The 25,120-nt window shown below is 37.5% G+C and overlaps 1 long non-coding RNA gene across 1 annotated transcript in view; it reads right to left on the bottom strand.

Moving 5' to 3' along the window:
- Nucleotides 1-11,831: 11,831 nt before the first annotated feature.
- Nucleotides 11,832-25,120, bottom strand: part of LOC136847596 (uncharacterized) — an 811,533-nt gene continuing 798,244 nt past the window's right edge. Inside the window, exon 5 of the long non-coding RNA XR_010855782.1 lies at nt 11,832-12,146. This is a non-coding gene — a long non-coding RNA (uncharacterized lncRNA). The remainder of the gene's footprint in view (nt 12,147-25,120) is intronic.

The raw sequence follows: 25,120 nt of genomic DNA, 5'->3' as shown, positions 1-25,120 counted from the left end.
AAAAGGATGGCAGCCTCAGTTCACCTGGTTCTATGTAGTCTTTTCAATTCTTTTTTACTCTCTTTTCTACGACGTTAATAAGTGCTCAAAGTTGGCCGATATTCATATTACGTTTAAAGAAGAATAGAAGAAGTTCAGGCTTCTGAAATCTCTTAATAATTGGCAGTCAATCTGGCTGTTAACTATTCCTCATTTTCATCCCTAAATGATAATAAACTGGATAAATCCGATGCCGAATAATTACACACCATTACCAGAAGGCCAATAAACCTCAAAAATGCCTTCAGATCGTAAATAAAAAGTTGGCGAAGAAGAGTAAATTCCCCCAAAGACACTTCCAAGATGTGGGAAATTCAAGCCGGTTGTGGAAGGAAGAGAAAGAGAGAGAGAAAAAATTAGGAAAAAACGGAAGAAAGAAGGAAAAGACAATTTACTGTAACAAGGTATAGGGCGTGGAGAGGAAGGGAAGGGGAAGGGGGAGGGAAGGAGGAGGGTGTTGTGCGGCGAATAAAAACCACTTAGTGTCTAAACTATTGCCACTTACAACGCCAGAAAGGATGAGGAGGACAGGAGTGGGGATGAGGGTGATGAGAGAGAGAGAGAGAGAGAGAGAGAGAGAGAGAGAGAGAGAGAGAGAGAGAGAGAGAGAGAGGCATGGCCTGAGAATGAGGAGAAAAAGGGTTCCTCTCTTCTTGTAAAGGGCACAAGAAGAATACACAAAAAGAAATGGCAAGAAAAGGTTTATGATTATATATATATATATATATATATATATATATATATATATATATATATATATATATATATATATATATATATATATATATATATATATATATATATATACATATATATATATATATATATATACATATATATATATATATATATATATATATATATATATATATACATATATATATATAATATATATATATATATATATATATATATATATATATATATATATATATATATATATATATATATATATATATATATATATATATATATATATATATATATATATATATATATATATATATATATATATATATATATATATATATATAGAGAGAGAGAGAGAGAGAGAGAGAGAGAGAGAGAGAAAGAGAGAGAGAGAGAGAGAAGAGAGAGAGTAAGTTTATAAAATACCAGCTCAGAAGACCGCATCTGTATAGTCTGCTCAAGAGTTACGTAAGGGTATCTCCTGATCTACCGTAGATATTCAAAAACAAATATTTTCAACAATTCTGCTACCATATACGCAATTGAACGCAGTGATATCAACGTCAAGAGGGACAATCAATCAATAAACTTTTCTCCAGAAGCGAAGGAATTTTTTGCAAAGCGAAAACGCATCACGCAACAAACAACAGAACAAATTAAAACATTGACTGTTATCTGGAGTCATTAAAGATAGGGCGAAGTCATCAAAACACCTGATGTTGGGAGAGATCGAACTGATAATCACCACTAAACACAGGAATAAGGGAACGAGTGGAATCTAGGGAAAAGGCGAAAAAATATAAATTCTTGAAGAACGAGGGAGAAGAATAGGGAGAATTATAACGAACTGACGAGAGAGAAACCTGATTAAACTGCTCTCGCGAAAGCCGTAAGAGAATGCGAGACGGGGAGATAAGTAATGCAGTAATGTTTCGAATGACACCGGAGGAGATGAGATGAAGACGCGGGAATAATATAAAATAAGGCGAAACTGGTATTAATAAGGTCTGGGCGCGAGGGGAGATGACGCAAAAATGGCGAGAGGAATGGGTCGGGAAAGGAAAAAAAAAAAAGGAGTTGCTTAAGTAAAAATTTGGGTCGTAAAATCGCTGGAGAAAAGTGAAAGGGGAAGAAGTTCCCGTAGAAAAATTAATCTAAAAACGTAAAATTCTTATTGAAAAAAGAGATGGAACAAAGATCATGATATGAAGATTGTAAATAAATGTTAAGTCAAATTCTGACTGTAAAAAAGAGCAGGACAAAGATCATGATATGCAGATTATAAATGAATATTAAGTTTCTATTAGGAGTTTCATTGTTCTGTTTTCAATTGGACAACGATGATTACATTTAAAAGGAAAACAAATCAGTCCGTACTTCCATAACAAAATTAAACGAAGTCTATCTTGTAGTAGTTAAACTGTAATTGAACTGAATGTAACTGAATACAACATTTAGGCCACTGGCCAAGCACTGGGACCTATGAGGTCATTCAGCGCTGAAAGTTATGTTGAAACAATTGCAAACAGAGGGTGGAGAGTAAGATGGAAGTAAGAGAATATGAACAGAGGTATGGTAAAAGGAATGAAAGGGGTTGCAGCCAAGGGCCGGAGGGACTATGCAAAGAACCTTAAGTAATGCCTAAATTGCACCGAGTAGGGTGCACTGACGGCACAATACCGCCCCCCTCCTACGGGGTTTAATCTGTATCTGACGTGTGCAAATAAGTATCGAGTTTCCATTGGGAGTTCAATGCCCTATTTTCTCATGGACAACGATGAGTATATTCAAAAGATTGCAATCTCTCGTCACTTATTCCAAAAAAAAAAAAAAAAAATCGATCACTTTATATTCTCATAACGAAATTAAACAAAGTCTAACTTGTATTAGTTAAACTGGATCTGTCGTGTGCACAAAACTAGTTCGGAGGTTTTAGCTTCCAGCAGCCATATGAGGTAATTAAGAAAAACATGCATGGCTAGAACGACGTGGATAAATGGGGCCCCGAGGAAGATTATAGGGTGTTCATAGACTAGTAGTAATTATGGACGTCTTTAAACAGAGTGAAGCTTGTTATTATAAAGATATATGTATGGTATGAGTAAATGGGAAGGTAGTTATTCCTCCAATTAGCATTCAAGAGTTACCTTGCGACATCCTCTATGGGCCTGATGAGCTTCCTTTTTGGTCTCTGACAGGTGAGGTTTTCAGGTTAATGGACACTTGCTCCTCTTCTTTGGCCAATGTCTGTTATTCCGGACTGACATAAGGCACCTAAAGTGTAGTATGCAGTTTGTATTGAAATTTATCAATTTTTCAACACTGGCTGGTTTTCTCCTTTTGTTTGACCAATGTCTTATTCCAGAATGACATAAGACACCACAAGTGTATTATGCAATTTGCAATGAAATTTATCAATTCAATTAAATTCTGGGTTTATTTAGATTCCGTGTACGCATACCCGTTGCCGTTCACAGATGTCTTAGAACACTATGCTTCCCTGGAGTCTTTTATCCATACCCGAGCTGAGGATCTCGTCTTTGCCAACAGAACAAAAATTTATATTTGGACGTAAGTATTAGTGGTAAAACAGAAAGGATACCACTTCAAAAATCCCGTTTCCTCTACAAAAGGACAGTACAGGAAACTACAGAGAATATACCATGTCACCTTTTGAGGGACGGCCTGGCCTGAAAAACGCAATAGTCGATGTTGTGCCAATGACAACGATTCCTGACATCACTTCTTATTGATCAATCTCTGCCCCTCTGACCTGAACCAATCTGATACCTACGAATTTGTTGAACGGGCCACCCAGAGCCAATTTTCCGGCCCTGCTGAAGAACGCGGCTGGACACCGACATTTTAATGCCCCGTCAGTCCTTTTATACTGATTAACGAGCCTTCCGCGTTATTTACTATGACAGAACGTCATCTGTTGCCGGCACAATCTTGAATAATAAAAAACTGCAATCTACAGATTATTATGCAGCTCATCATCTTGAATGGACACGCATTCCGGAAATTTAAACTGGTAAGATTTGACGCTGAAAATTATAAAAAGTCTACTCAAGACGGCACAAAGGTGCTAAGCAGCGTGTTTCCGAACGATTCCGAAGATTTATTTTTCCTTTTAGTACCGAGATATATATAGTCCCCCAAAAGTAAATGAGAAGTAGCATGGAAGGAAATAGATTTCATTGTGGACCGAAAGGTGTCTCTCTGAAAATCTGGAGTAGAATGGGACATTCGTGAAAGAATGTCATTAACTAATGGCGACTATTCCGTTCAAGACAATGATCTCAGAAGGCATAACGACAAAAAAAGAATTTCACAGCATGGATAAAAAAAAAAAAAAAAAATAAAAAAATAAAAAAAAAGGAGGGGGGAAGGGAAACAACCACGGGAGAGGGGAGGAGGGGGAAGGAGTGAGGGAGCCGGTTTACGTGACACGGGCCACTTTAGTCACAATGATAATAAACGAGCAATATAGGAGATTGAACAAAAACGGCGGCGATGAAAGGAAGAGTTATCATAGCGTGTTTAGTGTTTATCGCCCCTCTTTAACTTTGTAGGGACCGGCGGAGGTAAACAATTTCCGCAGAGGGCCTTTAACCCAAATCCTCTAGAGCAATTGATCACCTATTTGCAACCGGATGATGCGTCCGAAATCGACATGATGAACCACGGGCGGAAATTCGGAAATAAGGAAGAGCAGAATATTAAAAAGGTCCTACGAAAATAATAATAATAATAATAATAATAATAATAATAATAATAATAATAATAATAATAATAATAAGAGTTGGATCAGGGAAGAAGCAGGCGCATTAGATTATCGCATGACTTTGAATCTAATAGAAATAAATGAGACTGTGATGTTGAGGGAGATGAAAGATGGGTTTGAGGGCAGCATGACATGGGGCGGGGGTTAGGTGGGAGGGGGTGAGGAGAGGGAGGAGATGAGGGGAGGGGAATGTAACGGTGGGGTAGGGGAAACACTAAATACGCAAGAAGGATAAAAAAAAGGAGAAATGAATAATATTCACGAAAGCTGAACGCTGACGAGGAAAGCTTTACCGTGATGGGTTAAGGTCATGCAAGCAAATTAACCAGCCCCCCCGCAACCCACCCCCCTGAAAAAAAGAAAACGAAAGCGTCTTGGGGGACAGAAACCATCGCGAGAGACGCGGGTCATAGACAGAGAGAGACTCCCACCTAGCGGAAGAAGGCGATGACAATGGCGTGATTATGAGAATGGAAATGACTTAGTTAAGTAGTCGGTGCTAATTACCCTAACTAGTGTCAACGATAATGGAGGGCGACTTTTATTCACGACTGACCATGCGACTTGCTAATGGACTTGGACGACTGCTGCGAATCTGCGGCGATCTTATGGTCTAGTGAGTGGGATAATGGCCTGATAAAAAAAAGGTCGTATCATGAACAGGAGGGGAAGATGAGGAACAGGCGGCTTCTGCTCCTTTCCGGTAACGAATGATTTTAGGGGGTTGGATGAGACCTTAAAAGGTCGTAGGAAACTCGAGGAATGAGTGAATTAGGTTTTTGGAATGCGTAAAACTGCATGGAATCTCAATTACGAGAAATGTGACTCTCACTGCCATGCTTTTGACCATAATCTAAACAGTAATGTAACCAGAACCTATTACATTAACGAGAATTAGAGGCAGTATCTTGGAAATTCAAACTGTTGTTTGTAAATTTAGTATGTGCCGGAAAAAATTTAGTTTGTATTAAACTGGCTACGGTAGACCACCACTGGTCCATGCTCATAACAGGACATATTAGCATCCAGGAAATGAAGAAAATGATGCAGTGCAGTAAAAGTCACAGAAATTCTTCTATTGGCCAATTTCTGAAGATAAGTACTGAAAGTAGATGGAAAAACAGAAACAAGACTGAAATCCTCGACGGTCCTACTTACAAATACCAAGGTTCCGAGTTTCTTTCTAAAGATGAAACTCCTCGGTGTCTCCATAACGCACCTATATTATTTCTGATGGGACAACCTACCTGGACCGAGCTTTTATATATAGCTCCAGCCAGTCCCCAACAGTTAGTCAAGTTGTCGGCAATTGCAAGGTAAAAGCACGTGGGAGGGAGGATGAGGGAGGAGGGGAGGGGGGAGGTAAAAGGGAGTGGGAGGAGGGAGGGAGGTAGAAGGGACAAAAGGTGTGTCACTGAACTGCGCTGAGAAATTCTCCTTTGAAAGGAAATATGGTGGCAAGGCAGAACAACCATCTTTGGTCGCAAAATGGCATTCAGGACCAATGAGAACTTTCAATGCGACTTTCAAAATGGCGTGCAACCGTAACCCCTTGGATCAAATTTTAAAAAGAGGTTTGAAATTTCCGGTAAAATTTCACGTAGTTCTGCTTCAGCTATGCATGATTCAAAAGAAAAATTTCCAAGATGTTTCGAGACCTTACAAGCAATAATGAGACGACTGTGTTAACTTTTGTACCCATTTAACAATTCAACTCGACTCTCAGTACGTTATTCAAGAATGCTTAAAGAAAGGTGGACAAGGAATGACTACCAACTGATGATGTTAAAGTGTTCAACTCAAGAATTTATGTCTGAGCTGTTGAGTGCTGTTTTTTACTCTAGAGTGAATAGCAAGTTCAATAAAAAGTTAGGCAGATACGTTTGAGACTGCATGATTTTAATAAAATGAATCTACACCAATACAGGGTTAAGTGCAGATAAATATATGTGTATGTGTGTGTGTGTGTGTGTGTATGTGTAAGTTCGCGCGCGCGGGAGGGAAAAACAAAAATTGGAAGGAAAAAAATCAGCTCCATCAATACCGTGAACGTGCACCTAAAAATGTGTGCGCGTGCGTTTGTACGTATGTATAAGTATGTATTATGTGTATGCCATGTATGTGTATGCGTGTGTATGCCCATATGTGTATGACTGCATGTATGACTGCATGTATGTGTATGCCCGTATTTATGTATATATACCCATATGTATGCGTATGTATGTGTATGCATGTATGTATATGTATTCATGTATGTATGTGTGGTGTGCATGCATGTATGTGTGGTGTGCATGCATGTATGTGTGTGTGCGCATGTATGTGTGGTGTGCATGCATGTATGTGTGTGCGTGCGCGCATAGGTGTGCGCGCGCGCAGGAGTGGGAGAAATATTAGGATTGGGAGGAAAAAATTTTTTTTGAGAGATTGAGAGGCAAGTAGAAAAAACTTTTTGCTTACTCTCTCTCTCTCTCTCTCTCTCTCTCTACCAGTGGGGGCGCCCGACGAGTCAACTGGGCTATTAAGCCCTTATCTGTGGTCACGCGGATCCTCGGAGCGTTATGCCCGAAAAAGTACCGAGACACATGTAAAGGCAGCCATAAAACCCAAATAGGAACTCATCACACGGGTTTATTGCAAGATCTGCTTGATAGTGAAGTGTTCTATCATGACGCGGGGTTTCCTCATGACAGTATGACGCCCTGGGTTACAGAGAGAGAGAGAGAGAGAGAGAGAGAGAGAGAGAGAGAGAGAGAGAGAGAGAGAGAGAGAGAACATTCTTTTGCGTGCTGGTGATGTAGGTGAATTGATTTACAGAGTAAATAAGGGTCGTTATAAGGCTATCAAGTTAATTTCACACACACAGAGAGAGAGAGAGAGAGAGAGAGAGAGAGAGAGAGAGAGAGAGAGAGAGAGAGAGAGAGAGAGAGAGCATTCTTTTGCGTGCTGGTTACGTCAGTAAATATTGATACGGATGCATAAAGGATATATATGGGTATTAACAAGCTATCAAACTAATTTCCGTGAGAGAGAGAGAGAGAGAGAGAGAGAGAGAGAGAGAGAGAGAGAGAGAGAGAGAGAGAGAGAGAGAGAGAGAGCATGCTTCTGCGCGCTGGTGATATAGGTGAATTGATTTACAAAGTAAATATGGGTCGTTATAAGGCTATCAAGTTAATTTCCCTGAGAGAGAGAGAGAGAGAGAGAGAGAGAGAGAGAGAGAGAGAGAGAGAGAGGAGAGAGAGAATGAAGCACTTTTGCTGGTGACGTGAGTAAATTTAAATAGATTAATAGAGTAAATATAGGTCATCACTAAATCCTATCAAAGCTAATTCCCCTGAGAGAGAGAGAGAGAGAGAGAGAGAGAGAGAGAGAGAGAGAGAGAGAGAGAGAGAGAGAGAGAGAGAGAGAGAGCATTCTTTTGCGTGCTGGTAACACCCGTAAATAGATTAATAGAGTAAATATGGGTCATTATAATCCTATCAGGCTAATTTCCCTGCGAGAGAGAGAGAGAGAGAGAGAGAGAGAGAGAGAGAGAGAGAGAGAGAGAGAGAGAGAGAGAGAGAAGCACTCCTTTACATGCTGGTGACGTGAGTTAATATTTAAATAGATTTGTAAAGTAAATATAGGTAACCATAAAAGCTATCAAGTTAATTCCCCTGTGTGTGTGTGTGTTGTGTGTGTGAGAGAGAGAGAGAGAGAGAGAGAGAGAGAGAGAGAGAGCATTCTTTTGCGTGCTGGTAACGTCCGTAAATAGATTAATAGAGTAAATATGGGTCGTTATAATCCTATCAAGCTAATTTCCCTGAGAGAGAGAGAGAGAGAGAGAGAGAGAGAGAGAGAGAGAGAGAGAGAGAGAGAGAGAGAGAGAGAGAGAAAGAGAGCATATTTTGCATGCTGGTGACGTCGGCAAATATTTATATAGATTTATAAAGTAAATATGGGTCATTACACGCGCCATGAACTTAATTCCCCAGGTCACGCCATTTTAAACGAAATGCTAACGCATTCCCTTATCCGGTCCCCACCTGGTAAATATATTTAGCTACACCGTTCAAGCATTGCTTACGCTTCCCGCTGGTTGCATGCAATGCTGCACATGCAAGGGAAAGTTATTTTTAACCTAAATGATACAAATTACCTAGTCTGTGTCATGATTCAAGTAACCTGCCTACTAGATAAATTCCAGCCGTTTTTATACCTAGATGGTATAACCACCAGATGATTTATAAACAAAACCAACTCGAACATTAAACATCAGTACTCACAGTCTCACTCTACGAAGCAAAACTTCTGAAGTTCCAAGATTGCGAGTGGGAAGTGTCGAGCCAATGACGGATATAACTTCACTTCACCACGCTCAGTTAGCACTGAAACTGGCCGAGGTGCTGGAAACCGCTTGAACTCCGCGTTTCTTTAAACTATTCTCGACGCTGAAACAATATGAACTGGTGCTTTGAAAGCGACATGCTACGGTCTGTACGCCTCGCTTCGTCTGATTGGGCGTTATTTCCTTGCGAAGAGAGAAAAAGTGAATCGTTTAAATGAACGCAGGAAAAGTTATACGACTTCATGTTTGATAAGTAGCTTTAAACGGGATCGGCGGCTGTCAAGTATCCAAGTCTGTCAAGTATCCAAGTTATGGCTGTCGAAATATCAAGATATTTCGACAGCCATAAGTATTCCAACGGTGGTAACGACGTCGTAATTTTAAAAAGGACAGAGCATTATTCTTATTGAGAAAGCAATAAGACGAAGCTTGTATTTAAATAAAGGAAAGCAAACTGCATAAAGGCAGAATGAAATTGGTGTTTTAGGGATCGAGTTCCCCGGCCCACTAAGCTCAAGTCGCATGCACAATAAACTAGGAGCCGTTTCAGACCACTCAAACCTCTATTTTACCCTTTTAAGAGAAATTTAGAAATATGACGAAGCTTTCATCTTTAATAGCCCTTTAAACTGAAGTGCTAAAGGAATTAGTCCATGTAGGGGGGTTAGTGCCGTCAGTGCACCCAACGTGGTACACTGTAGGCATTACTTAAGGTCTTTGCAGTGTCCCTTCGGTCCCTAGCTACTACCTCTTTCATTCCTTTTACTCTACCTCTGTTCATAATCTTTTCCTTCCACCTGACTTTCCACCCTCTCCAACAATTGTTTCAAAGTGCAACTGCGAGGCTTTCCTCCTGTTACATCTTTCAAGCCTTCTCACTGCCAAATTCCCTTTCAGTGCTGAATAACCTCATAGGTCCCAGCGCCTGGCTTTTGGCATAAATTCTGTATTCTATTCTATTGGAATTAGTTTTCAGATTGCTCTAAGCTTATGTATGGGGGACTCGGGAAAGTGTGAAATTTGTCAATGATTATCGACTTACTTTGGAAAAAGTGATTATTATAGTTTTAGCATCATTTAAATTATAATTTCAACAGGTGGTCACCACGGAACGTCCATAAATAGCAATGATTGTATAACGAACGGCTGGTACTATTACTACCACTATTGATACTATTGCTACTACGATGTAGCGGGTTCGCGTCTCCCCCAGGGCGATGAAAATCACTGGCTCTGTATATCATAGTCAGTTACTGCTGCAGTGTGGGGTCTGCGGTGGGAGGCTGAAACCAGCATTCTTTGGAAGCTTGAATTTCAAGTCAATGGCCCCTTTGGTGTGCTTGTTCCATGTGAATAGGTTTCATCTACTGAAATGATAATGATAATAATACTGGTACTAATGCTCCTACATCAATAATGATGATGCACACATTGCAATTTCACGTCCTAATTCAAAGTTCGGGATTTCTTGTAGATCAAGGCATTTTAAAACAGAGTTTTAGTCTGAGAGAAAGATTCCGAAAGCTGTTTGCAATAAAACTACTTTTACAAGACACATGACACATGAAAAAACTGCTACCACAGTGCCCAGTCTCAGCTAATAAAGTCAACCCACTCACCACGACCAGTTTCTATCAGAAAATATTAATCTGAAAAATAAAAAGCAATGTTGACAAGGAAAACAGCGATTAATACGGTTAGTGCTGTTACCATATTGCTACGACATTTTTGCAACATCAACCAGTGAAATCATTATTACAAATATCGTCACCCCTGCTACTATTCTGCTGCTCTTGCGATCATCATCGCTATATTAAAACTTAAAAGGACTACTGCAACTTTCTTTTGCGGTCATCATTGGTATATTGAAATGACTACTGCAACTCTCCAACAGCGATTTAAGTGAAAGACTCCCTTGATGATGAACTGATAATAAACTGAATATAAAATTTAGGCGCTGAAAAGTATGTTGAAACAATTGTAAAGAGAGGGTGGGAAGTACGATGGAAGAAAGAGAATGCGAACGGAGGTATAGTAAAATGAATGAAAGGGGTTGCAGCTAGGGGTCGGAGGGACGCTGCAAAGAACCTTAGAACCTTAAGTAATGCCTACAGTGCACCAAGTAAAGTGCACTGACAGCACTACCCTCCTGCGGGGTCCCTTGATGATGATCGTAATTAATTTCTGTATTTTTGCACGTTTACTAAAACTGAATGAAAATGTACATACTTAAAGTCAACAACTGAATGTAAATGTTCTGCTCAAATGAAAATGTACTAAAAGTTTGAAACAATATGAATTGACGGTTAGGTTAAGAACGAAAAAGATCGATGATGTAAATGATAAACGCATTATGATGGAAATACCGTACCTTGGCACTGAATGAAAGCGAAAGAAATTTGAGAAGTGATAACGAAACGCTGTAAATGAATAACTTCACAGAAAGCTTTCCACAGCAGCAAAAGGTTTGTGCACACAGAGAATGAATCTTATTAAGCTTGGGAGTCCTCTGAATAATGTTAGTATCTTCAGCTAGCAAGAGATAAGGCGGACTTGCATAACTGAAGCGAAATGAGAAGAGAAATGTGAATCACCAAGAGTCTCCAATTTAAAATTGATTTCATTTCTTAAGGTGAAATAAATAAAAAAAAAAAACTTTATAGTTACGAATAACTTCCACTTAAAAAAATAGATAAGAAATAGGGATTTTAGGTTATATATATATATATATATATATATATATATATATATATATATATATATATATATATATATATATATATATATATATATATATATATATATATATTATATGTATATATATATAGTATATATATATATATATATATATATATATATATATATACAGTATATATATATATATATATATATATATTATATATATATATATATATATATATATATATATATTATACATTATATGTATATATATATACTATATATATATACAGTATAACATCATTAGTTACAGAGAGAGGTCTAGGAATAACAATAAACCTCATTCATTCATAAATCCCCAGATACGGGAACACACTAATAATTAAAGCATTATAGAGATGTACCTACATTACATAAGAGTATACATACTTACAATTACAGAACAAAATAACAAAACACCGAGATACATTGTATAAATAAAGCCTTATAACTAAATACAATTAAGCACATGATGGACTCATAAAAACAGTCGTTGCCTATTCCGCTTGGGAAATTTTCCAAAGAATCCTTGGAACGGAGATTTCCATCTAGTAGAACCACCACCGCCTGGAAGTTCTACGTCAGGATCTGGAAGGAGAAAAAGACACACGTTAGGGACAGGAAACATCTTTCTTCTTGTGGGAATCCTGAAGGATTCCATGTTACGCTTATATTATATATATATATATATATATATATATATATATATATATATATATATATATATATATATATATATATATATATATATATATTTATATATATATATATATATATATATATATATATATATATATGTATATATATAAATATAAATATGTATGTATATATATATATATATATATATATATATATATATATATATATATATATATATATATATATATATATATATATATATATATATATTTTGTGTAATGGCAGACCATATTCATATATATGCATCACATTAATCCTTTATCATAACGGCATGGTGATATGATAAAATCTGACAGGGGAAGAACAGAGTTGCCTCTTATTAAAATTACTGTAATCTCGTATAGATATCAACTATCGAAGTATTTTAAGTAATTCGACGATTATTTTTGCATTAATCGATATGACAGCCATAAAAAGCATCGTTTGGATTATATCATCATTCTTTCTTGACCCTCAGGCATTGATATAATTTTAGATAGTTTGTTTACCAAAGTAAAAAAAAAAAATAGTTAATTCTTAACCGATAAGGGAAATTCGCCCAGGAAAAGAGAGAGTAAGACATTCAGGCCACCAATCTCATTTACATATACTATATCGATTCCTTATAGTAAACCTAAGGACTCTGTCTCCATTCTCTCTCTCTCTCTGACTTCCACTTTTCGTTTCCCTGAGTCACGTGACACAACGCGTCGTAAAAATTTTATAACCGACCTCCAGCTACGCAAACTTTTTTGTCTTTATTTTTTTTCCATTATCAAGCTGGGATTTTTTTCTTTTTTTTGGGGGGGCGTTCGCTGGAAAAATGTGTAGCAGATGTCAGACTTTCTTACATGTCGTGTCAATATAAGCAGAGTATCATTCATAAACCGCAAACATTCCTTTTATTACCTAGACGGTACTGATCCCTCTCTCTCTCTCTCTCTCTCTCTCTCTCTCTCTCTCTCTCTCTCTCTCTTTCTTACGGTCTACACAAGACAGCAATTCCCGTAGGCTTAAATTCGCAAAAAGAACACAGAAGAGAAGAGAGAGACAATAAAAATCAACGAATACAATTTACTACGCTACCTTATGCACCATTTCTTGAGCACTGAATCATCTAATTTATACAACTGGGAAAAAAATTTTTCCTCCCCCTACCCCTTCCCCTCCCCCCTCCTAACCCCCTGCCTTTGGGTAGCACACCAAACAACTGGCCGACGACGATGTTATCATTGTCTCCGACTTCCCTGAAGAACTGAACATAAACTAAAAAAAAAAAAAAAAAAAAAGATGGAATGATTTTCGGAAATCCTGGAAGAATTTTTAAAGTCGGCTCGAAACTTTTTTTTTTTTCGCCTCCCTACCTCCCCCAATCAACCTCCCCTTTTCCAGACGCCTCGATTTGAGCTAAAACACTCTTTCAAACGGATTTATAGAGTCGGGCGTAACTTTGGCGTTATCAAATCTTAGTTTCACAGTCGTTCTACGGAAAGGAGTTCCCCAAGGTTGAGCGTAAGGTTTGATGCCATTAACACGCGTTCGTCATTCGATCAAAAATTGGCATAACTTTTTATTACTCTCGACCTTGAAGGGGGGCGGGGAGCACACGCCATTACGCAGCATCAACCAAGAGCTGAGAACCAGTAACAAGAAAGAGAGAGAGAGAGAGAGAGAGAGAGAGAGAGAGAGAGAGAGAGAGAGAGAGAGAGAGAGAGAGAGAGAGAGAGAGATACCTCTGTTATTTATTATTAAAGCCTTTTTCTTATTACCAATGATGCTATACTAATTTTCTTGTCGGTTTGTTTCTACCACGAAATCTTTTGGAGTCCAATTCAGAGAGAGAGAGAGAGAGAGAGAGAGAGAGAGAGAGAGAGAGAGAGAGAGAGAGAGAGAGAGAGAGAGAGAGAGAGAGAGAGATAATCCTCTGTTATATATCTTAAAGCCTTTTTTTCTTATTACAATGATGCTAAAATAATTTTCTTGTCGGTTTGTCTCTACTTAGAATCCAACTTCAGAGAGAGAGAGAGAGAGAGAGAGAGAGAGAGATATTTAGAATGATAAAATCTCTTTGTTATATATTTTTAAAGCACTTTTCTTATTTCCAAAGATGCAAGATTTGTTTTCTTGTTAGTTTTTCCCAATCACAAAATCTTTTGGAGTCCAACTTGAGAGAGAGAGAGAGAGAGAGAGAGAGAGAGAGAGAGAGAGAGAGAGAGAGAGAGAGAGAGAGAGAGAGAGAGAGAAATTTAGTTGTATATTTTTAAACCATTTTTCTTATTTCCAAAGATGCGATACCTGTTTTCTTGTTAGTTTTTCTCCATCATAAAATGTTTTGGAGTTCAACTTGAGAGAGAGAGAGAGAGAGAGAGAGAGAGAGAGAGAGAGAGAGAGAGAGAGAGAGAGAGAGAGAGAGAGAGAGAGAGAGAGAGAGAAATTCAGTCTGATAAAATCCCTTTGTTAGATATTTTTAATGCATTTTTCTTATTTCCAAAGATACGAGACCGGTTTTCTTGTTAGTTTTCCCCATCACAAAATGTTTCGGAGTCCATCTTAAGAGAGAGAGAGAGAGAGAGAGAGAGAGAGAGAGAGAGAGAGAGAGAGAGCAGCAGCATTCCGCTGAACCAGTAATTTACTCCCTTTTATCTTAATTTATGGTAGGTAATTGTTTCTTGTAAACAGAGAGACGAAAATCCGTGAAACATCAAAGTGACATTGATTCAGTTGTATGTTTACTGAGGAAGCGTCGCCAATAAATTCTGCAGATGCATGCAATAACTCTTAGGCCACATTCCTGCAGGGTTACAAAGTCAGCCACGAGACTACATTTTTCTTTTTCTGAGTTTATTAACAAATATCAAATTGGGAACCATCTTGCTTTGAGGTTTCCAAGGGAACGTGGATATCATTTTACGTTTGACAGAAATGGGGTTGTAAATTCTAAGAAGGAAAATAAAATAAGAAGCTTTTAGCCACATTAAATATAAATAACACGAGTATACTCGTACCATGCACAAACATACACACATGCTTAATTTGTAAAACAAACTTTTTGTAAAACAAAAATTTGCTTGTAAATTTAACAAACTTTTGTACAGTGATTCAGAATAACTTGAGCAATCCATTTCAGTCACCAGATGAATGAAAAGGCTGTCAATGTGCAATTATATATATATATATATATATATATATATATATATATATATATATATATATATATATATATATATATATATATATATATATATATATATATATATATGGACTTCATAGATGTGAGCCTCAGAGATGCCATCTTGAAGTATCCAGACATTGAAAAGGTCAAAGTGGCCCACTGTGGCCTTATTTATTCTGAGATTTTTCCCCTCCAGATGAAGAAGTCAGTTTCTAGTTTGATTTTAACTTTCATAATAATACTCAAATAAAGATGTCCTGAGTGCTATTATACGCGTTTCATTTTATATCTCCTCCTCCTCCTTCTTATTATTACGAAGGGAGAAGACCCTCTTTGAGGCAAGTTTTGTTGAATAAAATGGCTGCATTTTGATAACTCATTTTATAACATATTTATGATCAGGAAAAGGGAATTATTACAAGAATTGAGAAAACTCAGCATAAAATTAATCTGCAAAATGCAGCCATTTTATTCAACAGATTATTATTATTATTATTATTATTATTATTATTATTATTATTATTATTATTATTATTATTATTATTATTATTATTATTATTATTATTATTATGAGGTTTTCTTTACAAAGAATTCGACTAATGCCTTTCCCACCCCCGCCCCTTTAGAGGTGATATAACCGCAGACAATGCCAAAGTTCCAGCCATTAATAAATCTTTTGTTATAATGATTCTAGTCCTATATCACGATCAGTTACTGTTGCAGTGTGTGGGTCTGCGTTGGGAGGCTGAAACCAACATTCTTTGAAAGCTTGAATTTCAAGTCGACGGCCCCTTGGCTGGGCTTGTTCCGTGTGAATAGCTTTCATCTATTGAAATAATAATAATAATAATAATAATAATAATAATAATAATAATAATAATAATAATAATAATAATAATAATAATAATATGTGCCTTTCTATACTCGCTTTGATGAAACGAGTTCAAGCCGTTTCTCCTCTGTGGGATTGAATTCTGGTCTCTTGCTGTATGAGACAAGGCTGGAACCGTTGATCTATGAACGTCCTATTGTGGTGTGTGTGTGTATGTATATATATACATATATATACATATATATATATATATATATATATATATATATATATCTATATACAAATATATATATATATATATATATATATATATATATATATATATATATTATATAAATATATATATGTATATATATAATTATATATGTATATATAATATATATACATATATGCATATATATGTATGTATGTATGTATATATATATATATATATATATATATATATATATATATATATATATATATATATATATATATATATATATATATATATATATATATATTCTCCTAGCGTATGCGCGTTTGCCTACGCATGTTCATCCGTATGGACATAAAAACAATACTATACATTACGGAGATCTTACTGGCTTTAATAGCCTGACTTGAGATATAATCAAAGGTTTGGTAGTGCTTAACGTTCCAAGCTCCTTCATCTGACACCAAATTGCCAATCACTGTAGTCAAAGTTAATTTGCCCTTATCTGAATTTCGATAAAAAAACCTCATCAGTAACAACTCTAGAGTAATCATTGATAGAATTAAAAACCTTTTTAAATGATCAGCTTTAGAGAGAGAGAGAGAGAGAGAGAGAATAGGTTATGAATTGGCCACACAATATCAGTGTTAAATAACTTTGATCATATATGATTTACTATTAAACTAAAAGAAAGCAATAAATCAGTTGTGATATTCGATATTCATACAAATTCTACGGAGTAGTAATAACAGCTAACCATATACATTGATTCCCTTTACAAAATAACAATGATAAAGATATTACGTTATTTTGTAAAGATCAACTTCTTAAACAAACCTGAATATGTTCCTAGACATAATCAACAAATTCCTATATCGAGAAAGAGGATAATTACCATGCTCAACCTGGCACGCGGACAGGACACTCTTTCAAGCCCGCAAGACTAAGACTCCCCCCCCCAACCTCAAGCATGTGCCATATGGGGAAAATTACGGGCAGTCACGTGATAAAATCTTGGGTGGCAAAGGGTATCATCGTTGAAGTAATGGTTTAGTGCAGTGGTTCTTAACCTGGGGGCGTCAGCAATTTCCAGGGGGCGGGGGAGGAGCGAGCCCTATGGAAAAATAAAAAATTGCTAAATATATTCATTATTCTCTTAAATTCAACCACGCATTCAAGATCTAGTAGCTAAGAAGCTGTGTCAAATATCTCGCTAATTTATTCTCAAAAGAATAAAAACACCCCTTCTCTCTTTTCTTTATATTTTCCTTTAAATCTGGGAGGGAATTTTACTTGCAGATGCAAGGTGGGGGGTGAGGGGGCATGGAGGCAAGGACCAGGCGTGGTAATACAAAGGTTAAGAACCACTGATTTAGTGTTTCTTGAGTTTTCTAGGTACTAACAATCACTCGTTGTTCTTGACGATCTTTCTGCTTGTATGTCAATCTTAGTCTGTCTTTGTCTTGATTGGGAATGTGTACAAAACTGGCGAGGCAAATATTCCACGTGGGTTGCTTAATGATATACTCTCTGATAATTGCGTGCTGTTCCTTCAGCTGTTACACCTATGTGCTTGTATGTGTGGGTATGTCTGAGAGAGAGAGAGAGAGAGAGAGAGAGAGAGAGAGAGAGAGAGAGAGAGAGAGAGAGAGGAAACGCATTCATTTCTTGTAATATAATATAAACATACAATAATCGACTGGATAAAATAAGATCTTGTAATATAATATAAACACACGATAATCGACTTGATAAAATAAGAAAGCAAATTGAGATTAACCAATGAAAAAGCGAAATTATTAAAGATAAACAAAGTTAAAGGGATGAGACGGCAGTAAACTTGTTCCCATTGGAAGAACGAAGATTACAGTGAACAGGGTAGCAATAAAAGAATAAGACTTTCTATAAACAGTCAGAATATATCAGTTGAAGGAGTGCAGGAATTTTGAATATAGTGATTCTCCTAATCTGTTTTTTACATGATTAACAAAATTATGAAATTGCAATATTCTACTAATATAGAGAACTCGACGACGAGAATGGAACCGATAGATATTAACCATTTTACGAAAATTATGTATAAAACTGAGGGAATGAACGCCATGTCTAAAAACAAATAAATAAAGGGTACCGCCTACGTGATGAACATCGAAGGCATTATTATCAAACAAAAGACAGAAGATACAATCAATTATTCTCAGCTTTAAAAAAAAAAAAATGCAGACCACAATGGCAAGAGAGAATTCTAATTTCAGAATGCAGATAAATTCTCGTCACCGGGAAACCTCTATAATTTCTCCCGAATTGCCCATTACGCCCGCCATGCATTTTTTAAAACCGGTATTGTTCCGCAGACTCCGACATAATTAGATTTACTTTAACGTTAAAATCACCGTCTGAAATTTTCGGAAAACATATGCTTCGCTTGGCATTCGAAAAAGATGTGGAACCAAACATGAATATAATGGTGTTTCGAGGAAGGATGCTCGCTTACTTGACGCTGTCTTATCAAGATTAGAAGAACTTGCATGCAATGGGTAGGTGACATTTTATAAATATGTAAGTGTGTGTATATATATATATATATATATATATATATATATATATATATATATATATATATATATATATATATATATATATATACATACATACACACACACATATACATACATACATATACTGCTCATATATATATATATATATATATATATATATATATATATATATATATATATATATATATATATACACACATATACATATACTGTATATATATATCTCTCTCAACTAAACTCTCCATTCTGAACTGACGTCCCACTTTCCCCAAAAAATATGTTTTACCACTGATTGATTAATCTGACATTAAATCAAGCGTCGCAACTGCCAAGATCATGGACTTTGCCACGTTCCCTATTCACTTTCTGAAGAGGGGAGGGAAGGGAAGGGAAGGGAAGGGGAGGGGAGGAGAAGGGGAGAAGGGGAATGCGACGTGGAATAAGTGTTTCAGAAATAAGAACTTTCTTCTTCTACCCTAAAAGATTAACTGTGACAGATCCCTGGCTTCCTCCCCTCATCTAGTCATCTACACCAGCACCAACTGTCTCGCTTTACCCAACTCCAACACCAGCATCTCCAACACCAACTCCAACACCAACACCACCAACCAACCAACCGTTTCCCCTCTGCGTTTCATCTCACGAATTCAATCCCTCGCCATCTATCTTTGTCATGGTCCTCCTTCTTTGCCACATATCGCTCTCGGGTTCCCTCCGACGTTCCCCAGTGCTTTTCTTTCAGTCGTCTGAACCCTTGTAAGTATCCCCACCCCCACCCCCGTGGTTTTCTTCTGTCTTAGCTACTTCTTGCTCTCTCTCTCTCTCTCTCTCTCTTTTTCCATGCTTATCCCTTCAGCATCCTTTTTCCCCTCTCTCTCCAAGGGGTTCCTCCCTGTTCATCAGCATCCTTTCCTCTCTCTCTCTCTCTCTCTCTCTTCCATGCTTACTTCCCAGCATACTTTTCAGCATCCTTCTCCTCTCTCTCTCTCTCTCTCTCTCTCTCTCTCTCTCTCTCTCTCTCTTCCATGCTTATCCTTTCAGCATCCTTTTTTCTCCTCTCTCTCTTCGAGGGGTTCCTCCCTGTTCTTCAGCATCCTTTCCTCTCTCTCTTTCTCTCTCTCTTTTCCATGCTTCTTCAGCATCCTTCTCCCCCACCTCTCTCTCTCTCTCTCTCTCCCATGCTTACTTCTTCAACAGTCATTCCTCTTTTTCCATGCTTACTTCTTCAACAGCCTTCCTCTCTCTCTCTCTCTCTCTCTCTCTCTCTCTCTCTCTCTTTTTTTTCCATGCTTACTTCTTCAGCATCCTTTCCCCCCCTCTCTCTGTCTGTCTGTCTGTCTCTCTCTTTCTTTTCCATGCTTACTTCTTCAGCATCCTTTTTCCCCTCTGTCTCTCCGAGGGTTCCTCCCTGTTCTTCAGCATCCTTTCCACTCTCTCTCTCTCTCTCTCTCTCTCTCTCTCTCTCTCTCTCTCCATGCTTCTTCAGCATCCTTCCCCACGCCCCCTCTCTCTCTTTTCCATGCTTACTTCTTCTGCATCCATTTCCCACCCACCTCTCTCTCTCTCTCTCTGTCTGTCTGTCTGTCTGTCTCTCTCTCTCTCTCTCTCTCCGAGGGGGTTCCTCCCTGTTCCTCAGCAGCAACAGCACGTTCCCCCATTCCACAAAAATCCCTCTCGTTGGGGCTATAATTTTACCAGGCTGATGTAGTGTTTTCTTCCTCCTTAGCCAGCAGGAGGGTGGCGCCCTACAACATATGGTCGGTGCTGGTGCACGGGAAAGGAATAAAGATAAAGTCACGGGGCGGGGGCGGGGGCGGAGGGGGGGGGATTGTTGAGGAAGGCAATGGCCGGCTATGCTCGTCTAACACTTAGTATTATCTTTATCATCTTGCACTTCCTAACTATTTGAATACGTTTAGGGCCGTGAAACATGCAATTTTATACATGCATATATGTTATGTAATTTATGTTTATCTTGAACATTTCTAAGTATTTGATATATGTATGTATATATGTATGTATATATATATATATATATGTATATATATATATATATATATATATATATATATATATATATATATATATATATATATATATATAAAGTATATATACCCTTTATATATATAATTATATATATATATATACATATATACAGCATATAATTGTTTCTTTAGGCTTACATTGTGAGCAGTGTACATGAACATAGAAAAAAAAACAAATAAAGCACTGATTCAAAATGCGTTAGCGAATGCACTTTCCGAAGCAAAACTAACGACACTGCTTGCAGTGCTTTTAAGAGCATTTCGAAAACTATCTCTCTTGTTCCGAGAGAAGACCCTTTTCCCGGGCTGAAGAATCACTTAATGCAAGTGAAAACATTTCCCAAATGCTTTGACAATAACTTACCGAATTTAAAAATAACTGCTTGAATTTCTTAAAAATATATCTCATGCGTCTATTTCCTAGGAATATATTTAATGCTTCTCTTTCCTAGAAATATATTTATTGCATCTATGCATCTATTTCCTAGGACTATATTTATCAGCCACGCTTTCCACTACCCATTGCATTTCAAAAGTTTCTTTTAATAAGTGAAAAATGACAACATCAAACGCACCTTGTTAAATGTTCAGAATTTGGAGATGCTTCCAAGGAAAACAAATTTGACATATCTCAGCCAAAGCTTCAAGCAAAATGTGGACATACATATTTTGATCGGAAATAACACATGGTAAAAAAATAAATAAATAAAAAACGCTGAGGTGAAAAAATGGACGACAAACATACAAATACCGGATATTCACTATCCCTCACCCTATAATAGTATGTGTGAGTGTGTGAGAATGAGGTGTGTGTGTTTGTGTGTGTCCAAAAGGTGACTGACATATTTTGATCGGAAATAACACATGGTAAAAAAAAAAAAAAAAACATCAGGGAAAAAAATGGATGATACATACGAAAGCACTGGACACTCACTCACCCTCAGTCTATAGTACTGTGTGTGTGCGCGCGTGTATGTGTGTGCAAAAAGTGACTTACATATTTTGATCGGAAATAACACATAGCAAAATAAAATAAAATAAAAAAAATCATAGGGAAAAAAGACGAAAAATATACAAATACTGCACACTAACTCAACCTAAGTCTATAGCGTGTGTGTGCCTGTGTGTGTGTGCGTGTGTATGTGAGCTTGTGTGTGTGTGTGTGTGTGTATGCAAGAAGCGACTTACATATTATGATCGGAAAAAACACATGGAAAAAAAAAAATAAAAAAATAAACACTGGGGTGAAAAAATGGATGACAAATACGAGAAAGCACCGGACACTCACTCACTCTCAATTTATAGTATATGTATGTGTATGTGTGTGAGTATGTGTGTGTTTGTGTGTATACGAATGCATGTCCTGTCCGCCCATAACTCATGACAAACAACCTACGCTCGAATATGCCACAGAGTGCCAGTTGGGTGTCCATGGCATGAAACACGATTTGTCCTTTATTTATTTGCCGGCAGTTTTATGCCGGCGCGTTTCCACTGCTGTTTGCAGGTCAGTGAAATGATCATAAACGGGGGCCATTCCCCTTCCTCAATAACCCCCCCCATAACCTTCCGCCAGCGATTTGTGTTCGGCCCAGCGGGTTCACATTACTCATGTAATCGGTCATTTTGATTCTCTATTTTATTATTCTGTCTCTCTCTTATTTTTTTTTTCGGCGAACTTTACTACCGCTGTATCTAGGATTTATTCTGAACAGCTGTATCTAGGATTTATTCTGAACCGGTAATGTTAAAATTGCTTAGCATTTACTAACATATCCATAAAGCAACATAATAATAATGGAGTTTCCATTCACATTACTTATATAATCGCTCATTCTTATTGTCTTACTTTTTTCAGCGAACTTTACTACAAATGGATTTAGGATTTATTCTGAATGAATACCCGGTTGCTAAACATTTGCTAATATGTCAATAGCGTAACAAAAATAGCAAGGAAGTTCCCATTCCAATTACTTAAACAATCGCTCAATTTTATTCCCTCTTTTTTTTTGCGAACTTTACTACAACTGTTGCTAGGATTTATTCTGAATTAATAACGGTAATGTTAAAATAGCTTAGCATTTACTAATATATCCATAATGTAACATAAAAATAACAATGCAGTTTCCATCCACATTGCTCATATCATCACTCGGTTTTATTCTCTTATATTTTTCAGAGAACTTTACTACAACCGTTGCTATGATTGATTCTGAATTAAAATATCAGAGAACTTTACTACAACCATTGCTATGATTGATTCTGAATTAATAACCGATAATTTTGAAGTTGGTTATTAATTACTGTTCGTGAGGGCACATCCATAATGTAACTAATGATAACGAGGTAATTCCCAAGGGTGAATTCTATGCAAAACATACATCATCAAAAGTGTAAAGAACAACGAAAAACCATAATGAAACAGTGAAGATGTTAAATAATAAGTACCTAAAAAAAACACACACCATCAAAAGTAGAAGAATGATCACATATAATGATTAACGGTCTAAAAACTTACTAATAAAAGACTGCTGTGAAAAAAAAAATGTCTGGTAATTGCAAACATGAACTTAAGGTCTTTCAACTTCACAGCCAGCAAATAAACGTGTTGGAGGGAAGAGAACACGCTTGCTTTCACTGCTTTAGAAGAAAGTAAACATGTCACATAAGATCGAATCTAACCCAGCCAAATAAACATATGTTGGAGAGAGGAGAACATGCGTGCTTTCACTGCTTCAAAATGAGAAAGCAAACATGTCACATGAGATCGATTCCAACCCAGCCAAATAAACATATGTTGGAGAAAGGAGAACATACTTGCTTTCCCTGCTTTAAAATAAGAAAGCAAACATGCCTCATGAGATCGATTGTAGCCCACACAAATAAACATATGTTGGAGAGAGGAGAATACGGTTGCTTTTACTACTTTAAAGAGAGCAAACATGCCACATGAGATCGATTCTAGCCCAGCCAAATAAACATATATTGGAGAGAGGACAACACGCTTGCTTTCACTGTTTTAGGGGAATGTAAACATGTCACACAAGATTGACTCTAACGCTGCTTATGATTAATGGTCCAATTTCTCGTCGTACTGGCGAAAGCACAGAGAAAGTGGATCAAACAGATCTATTATTTCAGACAAATTGCACCTTCTCGTGAAGAAAGAGTGTACAGTGGGCCCAGGGCTACAGGCTACTGCTGTTTATTGACTTGAGGAAATGCAGTTCTTCTCTCTCTTACGCCTAAATGGCCAAGCTGGGAGGAGAAGCCTTTTACCTGATGGCCTTGACAATCGTCCAGGGGGGAGGAGGAGGAGGAGGAGGAGGAGGAGGAGGAGGAGGAGGAGGAGAGGAGGAGGAGGAGAGGAGGGAGGTGGTGGTAGTCCGGGGGCAGGGCACGGGGACGGCGATAATGTTGGGTGGGGGAGGGGGCGAAGAAGGTGGGCATGAAGAGAAAGAGAGAAAGAGGGGGGGGCTGCAAGGGGGCTAACGACCAGATAATCTCTCCCCCAGCAGGAGGATAGAATTCCCCTAACGACCTATACTTTCCCTGTTTACGCGGCAGGTCACCTCGTCCCTCGATTTTCAAAGTGGTCGTTTCGCCCCCCGGCGACGACTCCGCCAAGTTTCTTTTTGCATTACGGCAACAATGTCCCGAATCGAGCTTTCAGCGGCGCTTTGGGTTTTGTTTTTCTTCCGAATGGGCTCCTCCTCCTCCTCCAAGTGGCGAACTATCGCGGGAAAATAAGGTCTTTAAACTGTCGAGAGAGAGAGAGAGAGAGAGAGAGAGAGAGAGAGAGAGAGAGAGAGAGAGAGAGAGAGAGAGATATGCCCGTCCTCCTCCTTCCCTCCTAATGTCACCACCTCCACGGATTAGAATGCATAAATGGCGGTTTTCCTTTTAAAGAGGATATCAGGTGTTTTGCTGTAAATGGCTGAGTCGTAAACATTAAATATTATAAAAAAACGTTGCATTTCTGAAAGATAATTACCTTTTATGGCTCATTCACCTGACAATTACCTTTTACGAGGTAATTAAATTATATCTTTATCCGACAGTAACAGCTTGTATGGATGAG

This window comes from Macrobrachium rosenbergii, chromosome 17 (genome assembly GCF_040412425.1).
Source record: "Macrobrachium rosenbergii isolate ZJJX-2024 chromosome 17, ASM4041242v1, whole genome shotgun sequence".
Lineage (NCBI taxonomy): Eukaryota > Metazoa > Arthropoda > Malacostraca > Decapoda > Palaemonidae > Macrobrachium > Macrobrachium rosenbergii.
This window is presented reverse-complemented; position numbering and strand designations above follow the sequence as displayed.